General features: G+C 37.4%; 1 protein-coding gene across 1 annotated transcript in view; it reads right to left on the bottom strand.

The window, feature by feature from the left end:
• LOC149068853 (uncharacterized) overlaps nucleotides 1-12452 on the bottom strand; it is a 67057-nt gene extending 54605 nt beyond the window's left edge. The window contains exon 1 of the mRNA XM_089250719.1: nucleotides 12228-12452. The gene's annotated coding sequence lies outside the window, so the exon portion shown is untranslated. The remainder of the gene's footprint in view (nucleotides 1-12227) is intronic.
• Between the last annotated feature and the right edge of the window lie 237 nt (nucleotides 12453-12689).

The following is a 12689-nucleotide window of genomic DNA, read 5'->3' as shown; positions in this document are numbered from 1 at the left end:
CAAACTAACTTGCAACAGTCTTCAATCCTCGTCGTGGGAGGAGCACTAATAGTTGCTCCATCAAGTCAAAGTCGGGCCCTGGAGGCGAAAAAATAAACTGTCACATATATTTTTTTTTAGCGTCTCGAGTTTGGTTGCGTTTCCAAATGCTTATGTTACCGCTAAAGTGCAGAAATCTGTTATTCTGCAGATTAGCTAGGTAATGTGCGCATTAACGGCTTTCGAGCTTAGGCGGTGACACTTACACTTCCGATGGTCAGATTTCCTAGAAACAGGGAAGCCAATTCACGTGAAATTTTCCCCTAAATGTTGCCTATTTGCGACCTAATTACGATACAGGCTGTCCCAAATGGTTTGCACAGCAGATATTTCCGCAACAGTTGACTTTAGAAACATGCTGTAAATTGCAAAAAGTTTCCAAATGATATGCGGTAACCGAAAATCTTAAAATTTGTTCTGAGGGTTCGTTTAAACACAAAAAATAAGTTAATTAACCTTTTATACGGTTCCCGTGTGCTCAAAAACCCAATAGCAAAGTTGTGTTGCCGTCTCTTCTGAGGCCGACAAAAGGCTTTTCACGTTCTTAAGTGCAATGTTTCCCGAGATATTTAAATCAAAAAATCGGAGTAAAGTTGGGAAAGAAAGAACAGCGTAAGCAAACGAACACGCTATCTCTCTCTCTCTCTCTCTCTCTGAAATTGAAAGTATGTTTCTAAAGTCAGCGATTGCGAAGGTATCTGCTGTGCACACAATGTGGGACACCCTGTGGGTGTCCAATCTGATCGTTGTTCAACAGCTAAATCTTAATCGCTAGTCTTAGTTTAGTCACATTCAGTAAAAGATTCTTTAGACATGTGAAACCCTTGCCACCTTTTCTGCTGAAAAATTTTTAGTCACACACAAAATAATCTTGAAGACGAATAATTTTGAGCACCTAATTGGAATTATTCGTCAGGAGCACCCTAAAAACATTTTTTTGTTTTCCCATTCAGTGAAATCTCAAGAAAATCATATTAATTGTCACTTCTTTAGTTTTCGTATACAGCCTTCAATAACTCTTATGATACGTTTTCGGATGAGGAATTAGCCTAAAATTCATAAAATTCAACGTTCCATACCTCGGTGAAGTTTGATCATAAATGCGATTAAAATGTAATTCAATGCGCTTGAGACCTCCAGACCATCTCTGTGTCTTCAAACTTCGCCAGGAAAATTACTTCGGAAGTCACGCATTGCGAGCAATCACGGAAACGCTAAATCTCTTCCCCTACTCGTACCAATGTAAGGTTTGCGAGAGTACCCCGTTTACCAGATTATACTTCGAGACGTGAATGCGAGCCGGTCTCTCATGAGCAGGCAGAGCTTCAATATGATAGTTAAAAGAACATGTAAATTCAGGCATCCCGTTTTCACCTCAAAATTTGGGAAATAAATGGCAGCAGCACGAAACAAGCATAACTTTGACAACATAAATACTTTTGGGCAACACGATCTTGCATGGTTTCTGTCGACGTCTCCAATGCACTTGACAAATCCAGACCGCCTATCGCCCTAAACTTAACGAAATCTCCCCGGAAGTGGAAGTACGTATTGCGGCCCCTCGCGACCAATCACGGTGCCGGTAAATCTCTTTCACCACTCGTATCAATGTAAGGTTTACAGCAGCACCAAATCTCATTATATAAGTCCCATAATCTTCAACGCAACTGAGACTTCCAGACAACCCGTCACCACAAACTTCTCCGAGAATCACACCAGAAGTGGGCACATCGCTTTCCTTCGCTACCAATCACGGGGGACTCTTTCCCCGTACTCGTATCAATGTAAGTTTTATTATTATTTTTTTTCCAATACAGCTCCGGGCCAAACGAACACACACAGACGCTTTTAAAACATTTCGACGACCGAAAACTACACGAGGGAAGAGGAATGGTGGTTTAGCAATAGCCCGTAGGCTAAAGAAATTTGTTTTTTTTTTTTTTTTTGGAGTTGTAGGTGAACAAGTTAACCCACGGACGACCCAAACTTTCGAAAAAGAAATGCCTATTTTTCGCCAATTGCCAAACAGATAGATATGTGGCGTTGCGTAATCCATTCTCGGCGTCATCTCGTCTACTACAACCTCCCACTGGCCATTTTCTTTTCCCCATTTTTTTTTTTTTTACTATTTCTTAACATCGCCAACACTTTCGTCTCTGACCCAAATCGCCATATTCGTTCACGCCCAGAAGGCAAACGTGGTCTGAATAACTTCTATTAACATACAACAACAACAAAAAAGAAACTGCCCCGTAGGATTCATTTGAGAGATGACAACGTCCTTCTCTATCTTTCTCTATTTGAAGAAAAATATTCCTACTATTTTCTTCTTTGTTTTTGTCCTACACCTTTTCTTGGTAGTCCACCAAGAGAGACTTTAAGCCTACTTATTTTTTGTTAGCAAATATCTTTGAAAACGTTTACGATATTATCAGACACTCTGGTATGGCTTATCTTGTATATTTTCTTAGAGGAATTAAAAACATGTTTTTCATAGTTGCCATTTCTTAACCTGTATCTGAGTGATGATGACGTAAATTCCGTATGGTAATGATACGCTCTCTGTGTGTGTGTATCTGGTATGTCTTTTACACTGGTTTTATTTCTTTGAAAGTCTCATTATGCTGTGTCTGATTCATTTAGTATGCGGTACGTTCGCCGTGGAGTACATTAATGGAGGTAGTTTGATATCGTGTGTGGTTCCAAAGACGACCGGGGAGGGGGGGGGGCAGTTGTAGCACTACTGCTGTCCCGGCTGTGTTTTTGTTTGGAATGGTGGGGGGGGGGGCAAGGAAGGATTAGTTTCAGTGCCGTCTTAACGCATGGGCCCAACCGGACACGGCCCGGGGGCCTCAAGAGAAGAGGGGGGCCTCACAAAAATGACATCCGGCTGAAATTTTCTATAATTTACCAGGTAGTGCCTCAGAAAAACCACTTGGCCCGGGGCCCATGATTATGTATTTGTGTCTCCCGGGAGGGACAGAGCCTGGGTCGTGACTGGTCTGTCGGGGCCCATGATTCTCTTAAGACGGCCCTGATTGGTTTTGGGGTTTTTGTTAGTCTGTCATCTTTCCAGTAGTCTGTTGAGGTGGATTTCATGCGGAATGTCTGTGGTTTTTGGGATTGGTCAAAAACAACGTGTTTATACGTTGATGTCATTTAAGTGAATGAATTTTCTAGATTTCCCTTACCGTTTCCCGAATTTTTTAATACTCCTCCCCTTTTTGTTTGTCTTCCTTGAATTTCTTTCCCTTTGCTTTCTGCTGCCCGAGTTCAGGGTCGTCTTAAGAGCATCATCGGCCCTTGGGCCATGTGGTTTTTCTGAGGCCCTACCTGGTAAATTCTAGAACATTTTTACCAGATTGAGTTTTTGTGGGGCTCCTTTCTTCTTGAGGCCCCCGGGCAGTGCCCGGGTGAGCCCATGCGTTAAGACGGCACTGCCCGAGTTTCTTCTGAATTTCTCTGCACCAAACTTTTTCTTTTCCTGAATTTTCATACACAAATCCCTTTCTTCAATTACTGTTCACTTCTGATTTTTTCTGAATTTCTAACTCAATCTCGTTCTTAAATTTCTGCGCAACCTCACCTCATTTTGAATTTCCGCCCTTTATGATTTCTTAATTTCTGCCTTGACCGGCTTTTTTCCCGAATTCCTGCCCATTTTGCCCTTTTCTTGAATTTCTTTTTTGCTCCATTTCTACCCTTTTTTCATTTTTATGAACTTCTTTCTACATTTCTTCATTTTTTTCTTTCTCATTTCTTCAATTTCTGGTCGCCCCATCTCTTTTTTAGGTTCTGTCCACCCCTCTTTTCTTTTTCGAATTTCTGTCCATTCCTACTTTTTTGTCTGAATCTCTGACCACCCGGTGTTTTATCAGAATTTCTGCCCATGTCAAACTTTTTCGGAATTTCTGTCCCCTTCCTCGCGCTTGTAGACTTCTGCCTATCATTCGTTAATGTTTTCACTAATTTCTGTTTTGAATTTCTGCTCTGATCTCATTTTGAATTTCATGCCCCTCCTCTCTCAGTCATCATGTAATTTGTCCCCCCCCCTTCTTGATCTTCCCCTTTCCCTTTTCTTATTTGCTGCTCTCCACCCTGGGAAACTTTTCTGCATGTCTAGGTTTCCGACTATCTCAGAGATGGAGTCTCTGACCATTTGGTAATACACTGTTGACGAAATAGGAAGTTACATATATCGCTCTCTAAGATTGTAAATGTTAGTCGGGAAATGCGTCTCTACATATTAATAGACATTGTAGCATCATAACAACATCATTTCATAACGATGCGAGACATCTAATTCATCAATCGAATAAAAAGATATTTTGATGGCGATGGAGAATTTCGAATATGGTTCTAGATTCCTCGGCATTCAGTGAACCCATAATTATGTTAATGAGAAGAGAGAAATGTCTAGCCCAGATGAGATGATTGACGTTATACCGGTGTATCATCGCAGTCCATCGAGACGGTTCAACCCTTGCCACAGGAGTAAGGGTTGATATTATCTATAGGCGATGGCTCGTAGACTGATCCCTGTTGGTACATCGTAAAACGATTTATGTGGCAAGCATTTTCACCTTGTTGTTCTAAGATCAGTGGTTTTTGACCTTTTAAAAGACCACTGCCATTTAAATTTTCGTTCCGTAAAGTGAAAGGTGCTTGATCTCATGACAGAAATTCAGAAATAAGTAAGAGAGGTGACGATTCAGAAATAATAAGTAAGAGAGGTGAAGATTTAGAAATGATCAAAAAGGTGAAGATTCAGAAACAATCACAAATAAGGTGACGATTCAGAAACAATCACAAATAAGGTGACGATTCAGAAAAGTGCAAGGTAATGGCAGAAATTATTTTTTGAAAAGTGCCCGGAGTGACAGAAATTCTCAGAAAATTGGTAAATGGCAGAAACTCAAAATGGGCTAAGGAGGCAGAAATTAAGAAATGAAAAGCGAGGCAGGAATTTAGGAATGACAGGATTTTAGAAATTGACAAGGGAGATAGAGATTTTGGAAAAGGGAAAAAGAATAAATTCAGGAAAGGTAATCAGAAATTCTGAAAAATATATAAAAAAGGCAGAAATTCAGAAAAAGATGTACAGTCGATCTCGCTTATAACGCTCCCACTTAGAGCCTTTTTCCCGCTTAGCACGATTCATTTTCGTGGTCCTAACTATTACTAAATACTCGTTGAGGTTTCCCGTTTAAAGCACTTTCCCGCTTACAACGTTAATTTATGACTCGTTTTTTGGAAACTGTTATAAGCGGGATCGACTGAAGTAAGTGACAGAAATTCAGAAAAGAGTAAAAGGCGGAAATTTAGTAAAACGCACGAAGCCAGAAATGAATAAATTGGAAAAGGAGACAGAAATTGAGGAAAGTGGTAAAAATGTAAAAATATACAAAATAAAATTGACAAACAGTGACAGAAATTTAATAATGACCAAAAAAAAGCCTGCCTCCTTTGCCATTTTGCAGAAATTCAGAGAAGACAAACAAAATGGCAGTAATTCAGAAAAGGGTAAGAAGCACAAATTAAGATGGATAATCAGGCCCGTAGCCAGAAATTTCGTTCGGGGGGGAGGGGCCACTTTCATTTCGGGGGGGACCAAAGTGATAGAACAATAGATTTAGCCATTTTTCTCCCTTTTTCCGATCATTTTCTCAGCTGGGGGGACCAGACCCCCGAGTCCCCCCTCCCCGCTACGGCCTTGTGAATAATGACATAAAAGTGGCATAAATTTCCAAAAGTGAAGCAAGGCAGAAACTAAAAGATTGACAAAGAAGACATAAATGCAGAAAAGACAAAAAAAAAAGTGGAAGAAATCCGCAAAAGGTCAGTTCTGTAAAACCACTTGAATGATTAGTTGCATACTCATCTCTCTAATTGACCAAACCGTTGAAATAAGCAAAATGCATGACGCACAAATTGTATCTCAAGTCCACATGGACATATTGGATAGGTCATTCAAATTATGTAAATCCCCCAGCGAAACAGAAGTGCCTCTGCATCCCGCTTCAGAACCAGCAAAGGATGGTAACTGCACTCCCTTTACTCTCCCCAGGCGTTTCTCAGTTAGAACTCTGCACACCGGTTTGGGCCCCCGGACAAGTTTTATTCCAGCTTATTGGCGACTTGTTTGGCTTATTAGCGATGTGTTTCGCCAATTCAAAGGCGAGAACGGGTGAATTGTTAGATATATGAGCAAAAATAATTCTCAGAAACTATATTAAGATTTTCCGGAACGATATGTAAATCCGAAACACTAAAAAAAACCACGTTCATTGCATATTCCAAAGAAATCTGATGAATGAATACAGTTTTGTATTGAATGTTAGCGAGATAGAGATAATCTCGTGAATATGAGAAATCCACAAGAGCTCGCATAAAAATGAAATAAACCGCATGAAAAACATGAAATGCAATTACTTTCCATTCAAAAAATAAACCACGCGTTTCTCTTCAACATGAATAAGAACCTTCAGGGTCATCTTTAATCAAAGGAGGTGAAGAAAAAGCGCGCGCAACATGGCCACCAACAACAACAATGCGATTCTTCCCATTCGTGCATGATAATAAAGAAGACATGAGCAAGTTGAATTAAATAACAGTAAGAGTGATGGCATGCGTTTGATAAGGGGCGTCATGTCGACATCATTCTATCATTGTCATTATTGTTGCGGTCGTCGTAGGCGTCGTTTCAAGATGGCGGAATGTCTTAAAGATGATGGAGAAGCCCTTTCACATCCTTGATTTTTATGCAACAACCTTGAACATGTGACGCGTGTCAATTTGCGCAGGTGTTGCTTGTTGTATTGGGGAAAAGTGGGGCAATAACTTGTTATTGTTTTTCGATAATTTCTATTTATTATCTTTAATAATTTTTATTTATTTAAAAAAAATTATTTACTTTGAAAATTTTTATTTATTTCAAAATTTTCTATATCTTAAATGTTTTTATTTATTAGCTCTTAATAACTTTCATCTGTTGTCTTCCAATGATTTCATCTATTATTTTTCAAAAAATTTATTAGTCTTTTAATAATTGTCATTTGTAATCATCAATAATTTTTATGATATCGTTCAATAATTTTCATTTATCTCTTTCAACAATTTTTTTTTATCTTTCAAAAAGTTTTAATTGTTATCAGTAATTTTATTCGTCTTTCAATAGTTTTCATTTCTTGTCTTTCAATAATTGTTACACGTTATCGTTCAATGAATTTTTAATTTATCTTTTATTTATTTTTAATTTATCTTTTATTTATTTTTAATTTATCTTTTATTTATTTTTAATTTATCTTTTATTTATTTTTAATTTATCTTTTATTTATTTTTAATTTATCTTTTATTTATTTTTAATTTATCTTTTATTTATTTTTAATTTATCTTTCGATAATTTTCTTCTTTCAAAAGATTTCAATTGTTAGCAATATTTGTTGATTTGTTATCAATATTTTTTCATTTTTATGAATAATTCTTAATTTGTTATGAATAATTCTTAAGTTGTTATGAATCATTTTTATTCGCCTTTTAATAATTTTTTTCTTAATTTCTTATGAATAATTCTTAATTTGTTATGAATAATTCTTAATTTGTTATGAATAATTTTTATTCGCCTTTTAATAATTTTTTTCTTAATTTCAATATTTGTTATTAGTGTGTCATCTTTTACAATTATTTTTATTTCCAATAATTTTTTACTTTTTTTTGTCATTCAAAAATTTTTAATTATCTTTCAGTATTTTCCGTTCTTCTTACAATAATATTTATATGTTATCTTTTCCAATAATTTTTATTTGTCTTTTGAGTATTACGTAAAATTTTGCCGTTATAACCGAGGTTGATGTTTTTACATCAACCTCGGTTATCACGACAAAAAATTTTTAATGAAAAATACAATCAGTTGTGGTAAAAGTTATTTCATTTACATTATGGCGACGATATTTGATCGAGAAAAATAAGAGAAATTGGGATCGTAAATAGCGGACATCGCTGATTGTGGGCGAAATCGCCAAAGATTGCTTATAAATAACTCTTGGTGGGAAATACACTGCTGTAGTAGGTCCACTGAAATGTATTTCACGAAAAAAGAAATGAAAATGGCAGATATGGGAGATGAATATCTAGTCATATTAATTTTAATACAATTGTTGTAAATTATGAAAATTACTTCTATCTCCGATTCTAGTGAAGATTTTTGGATAGGTGGCAATTGTACCCACTTTTAAGTTTTTTTGTTATAATTGGCAACTTGACTTGCCTTTGACAATATTTTGGCAGTAATTGACAACTTTACTAGCCCTCTACAACTGTTTTGGCTGTAATTGGCAACTTTACTAAGCTTTGACGATATTTGGCGATATCCCGTATGAAAGCCGATTTTCCGTATTTTTATGAATGAAATATGGTCAGACTAAGCATTTATCGTGCTTCGTTTATTGATAACTTCCTTCCGAATCACCTTCCGTGGGCCTGATGGGAACCTCTTGGCGGGCTGTGCACCCTGATATACAGTATCTAGGGAGTGAAAGCACGCGAATGTCTTTATGGTACTTTCAAAAACAAAATAATAATGATAATAAAACCGCAAAACAAGCAGACCATGCAAAATCCTTAGAAACGCATGAGCAACGCAAAATGTCGCACTGAAAGTGACCGCAAGCGCGTGTTGGCGGAAAAAGAGTCAAACAAAAACAAAACAAGGCAAGAACAGTTAAGTTGGATAAAAAAAAGAAAGAGCGTGGAGGTCATGTACGTGTGCCATGCAACGCCAAGCACGGACCATGTCCCGTATTCATATAAATGTACGTACCACAATACGCGTGTGACATAACATGCTTGAGCTTCCGCGTAACAAGCCTTGAACATCAATATAATAGTGAGTAATAATTTGCTTGCACGTGACGGTGGGCATTCCTTAGCAATAATGCGTCTCCGTCAGAGCATCCCCAAGACGCATTAAATTTTGCATTTATAATTTATACAGTATTCTGGTGGTGCTTTCGGAAATCTTACCGGTGTGGTACATGCTGAAATTCTCTGTTCGTTTTAAATTGCGTTGGTCATTATACAACGTGTCCCATAAACTCGTGAATACAGTGAAATTCTCCTCTTTTTTGCGGACACGCGTTGGACGAAAAAAATTGTCCGTAAGAAGAGAGGTGGCCGTATAAGAGGAGTGGGGTTGTATCATACAGTATTAAAAATAACTGAAATGGTTCTTTATTTGAATATGAATGAAATTCTGATAATACGAGATGATTTTAAAGTGATGAAAATACATAAATATTCCTTAGGCTGGGATTGCACTATAAATGTTTTATAAAAGTACCTTTATAAAATTTTAAAAATGGAACAAATACGCGTATCGGTTACATTCGAGTGAATGTAATCAATCGGCTTGCTGGTTGTGTTTTCAAGTTTTGTAAAAGATCTTTTATCAAACTTTTAAAGTGTAATCCCAGATATAGATAAGCAATTAAAATTACAAAAGAAATAATATACAACTTTTTTTATACTGAATTTACATCTTTTTGGGAAAAACTGATGAATCTATGTTTCGGGGATTTTGTAGAGTACTTTGTAGAGTACCATCTACGTACTTTTTAAAATATATTTTAAGCTGCGTGACTAAGTCTAATGGCTTTCCGTTCTTCTGTTTACAGGAAAATCTATTTAATCGTTGCATTGAATTGATTCGCGAGAGAATGAACTCCAATTTTACGCAGATAGTGACGATTATTGGAGTGGCTATTGCGAGGAGATTGTATGGTATACGAGCAGAACACCAGCAACACGTGATTTCACAATCTCAACTGACACCAGAGTTTCACCAAACATTGACAAACTTCAAGCCGAAATTTCATTCAAAAGTAGCTAAATACAGTATGAAAAAAGGTGATCAAATATATATATTAAATATGTTGCTGTCACCTAGTGACCATAATTCGAACCAAAATTTCAATTATTGGTGTCCTTAAAGGGGTTTTAGTCCAATGCAGTGATTCCCAATGTGGGCGTTAACGCCCCCTGGGGGGCGATGGAAGAAAAAAATTTCTGAAGAAGGGGGCGATGGGACAAAAAAGGTTGAGGGAAACTATGGTCCAATGGAACGAATGACGGAAATGGTGTCCATGACCGTATTTGAGGGTGGCTGTTAAATAGGGGTTCGAAATACATTATTCAAATTAACTTTTTGAAGGGGAATTTTTATTTGGCCGTAAAACAGGGGTGACCGCATCTGAGAGGGTGACCGTTAAGAGGGGGTTATACTGAAGTTTAAAAATTCATAAAAATTGAAGGCATTGGTATATTCGACTGGGGTTTGCGAAAAATTATTCTCACGAAGGGGAGAGCACATGGGAAGGGTACAAGCATTTTTTTTTTACTTCACTTACTAAAAAATCTATTGATCTTTCAATTAATTTAATGTTCAAAAATATACAGGGTGTCCCATAAATTCGTAAATAGCTTAGAAAATCATGAAAATTGCAGGAATTGGGAGAGAGAGAGAAAAACTTTAGATAATATGAGAAAGAGAAATTTTCATCAAGACATGGCGTGGATCTGTATTGATGAGCACGAAGTACATATATTCAGATACAGTCGAATCCCGTTATAACGAACTCCAAGAGACCGACACTTCGTTATACCGAAATTTCGTTATAAAGGAATTCCAGATTTTTGCATTGTTCCTATGTAAACCTATCTGGAGGATTAGAAAACTTTTCGTTAAAACGAGATTTTCGCTATAACGGTATTCGTTAAAACGGGATTCTACTGTATATATAAATTTGAATGCGTTCAGCGAAAAAAGTATTCTCACGAAGGGGGGGACACTTTTTGGTACAGAAAACAAATCAGTTCACATTTTTGTCGATAGAGGGCACTAATAGAAAGCAAATCACTGGAAATGTGCAAATCAGAGTCGTAAAACGCATGATGCATAACTAACACGGTGCATTTCTGAATTTTCCTGTTACTGGCGCTTGCATAAGATTTTCACCGTAATGATGGATATCACTGTTGAAGTAGTTTTACCACAGCCACAAATTGTCGGCGGAAACTTTACGAACGTTTTGGACACAGAAGAGATTGAAGCAAGATTCACATGTCCTATCACTCAGCCACACTTTCGTACAGCACCCTTTACCGACAGAAATTTTAACCAATTTTTGTTTTTCTGTACCAAAAACAATCCCCCCGTTCGTGAAAATACCCTTTTCACAAAAAACGCTTTCAAATTTTCCAATTCCTTCAATTTTTACGATTTTCTAAACTAGTTACGAATTTATGGGACACCCTGTATCATTACATCATTATCACTTGAAGTAACTGGAATAAAATGCCATGAAAAATCAAAAATCACAATTTCGTGAGAAAAAAAAATATATATTTCTTCAATATTTAATCGAATATGCGTTAACTTGCAACACAAATTGAAGCAGAGTGAAATTACAATGGGGAAGAAGAACCCCTTATATAGTAACCCTTACGGAACCTTCCCACTCCCACCTTGAGAAACCACTGCTGTAGAGAATACTCACAGTCTGCTGTGGACCAAAAAAACTGAAATTTCTTTGTAATTGCAAAAACTTTTGGGACACATGTATTACATAATAACATGCGTTCAATGAAATTGTGAAACTGCTAAATTGTATGTAGACACCCTGTACATAATCCATCGAGCTCTTTATCGATGTAGGGGAAAATTTGACTCGAATTTATAGATTGTGACCGATATGATCAACATTGAAAATCATGTCTCAGAAAAACGATTTCATTGTACGCATACGATATCAATGGTAATTTTAAGACCGTTAAACGTTAAAACCTACTGGAAATATTTCTCATCCTAAAACGGTATAGGACACCCTACATGTCTAATACATGACCCACCCCCAATGGTGGGGCTGAAAAACCGTGCAAAGGATCTTAGCCTAAGGACCCCACAGTAGGTTGTGGGAAGGGGGGAGGGGGCTATGATTAAATAACATTACCCCCCAGAAAAGCATGGGTCAATCCCACGCCACATCCGAAAATTCCATAAAAAAATCTACACCAGATGCGTTGCATTCACCGAAAAAACACTCGACGGAACCGATCATTTCTTACGCCGCTCTTACGATCAATCAGATCGACAGGTAAATAAATAAATTAATTAATCGATATATACCACTCACCACATCCATTCGTCACACTGTCCCATCCGGTTGTCCGAGGTACGTGCGTAAGGTCGATCGCGTCGGGAAAAAATACGCAGGTAGGTAGGTAGGTTTGTGTAGTCGTCGTCTCTCGTCGTCGTCACTGCGCTGGGGGAAGAGCGCGCAACGCGTCACTGAGGAAAAAAAAGCGTACGTTATCCACTGATCGAGCTCGGTTTGCGTTCTGACGATCGTTCGCGTCGATCTTCTTTCTACCTGATCGTTTCGCGGGAAGGTGGGAAAAAAAGATCGTAGGATTTTTTTTTCTTCTTGTTTTTGTCCTCGATCGTAAATATATTTTTCCCTAAATCTGTGATTTTTTTCCCTCTTGCACGACGAGAAATTTATTTCCTAAATAAGACAAGAAGAGGCGACAGAGCGGTTCGTGCTTGAAACGCGTTAAGAAAAAAGTGTGTGTTTTTGATAGCAATTAATTTGTTT

This window comes from Pholcus phalangioides, unplaced genomic scaffold (genome assembly GCF_987345545.1).
Source record: "Pholcus phalangioides strain wild (caught in Gottingen) unplaced genomic scaffold, Ppha-v1.0 ptg000024l_1, whole genome shotgun sequence".
NCBI lineage: Eukaryota > Metazoa > Arthropoda > Arachnida > Araneae > Pholcidae > Pholcus > Pholcus phalangioides.
The sequence above is the reverse complement of the archived record's forward strand: the minus strand, read 5'-3'. Positions and strand labels throughout refer to the sequence as shown.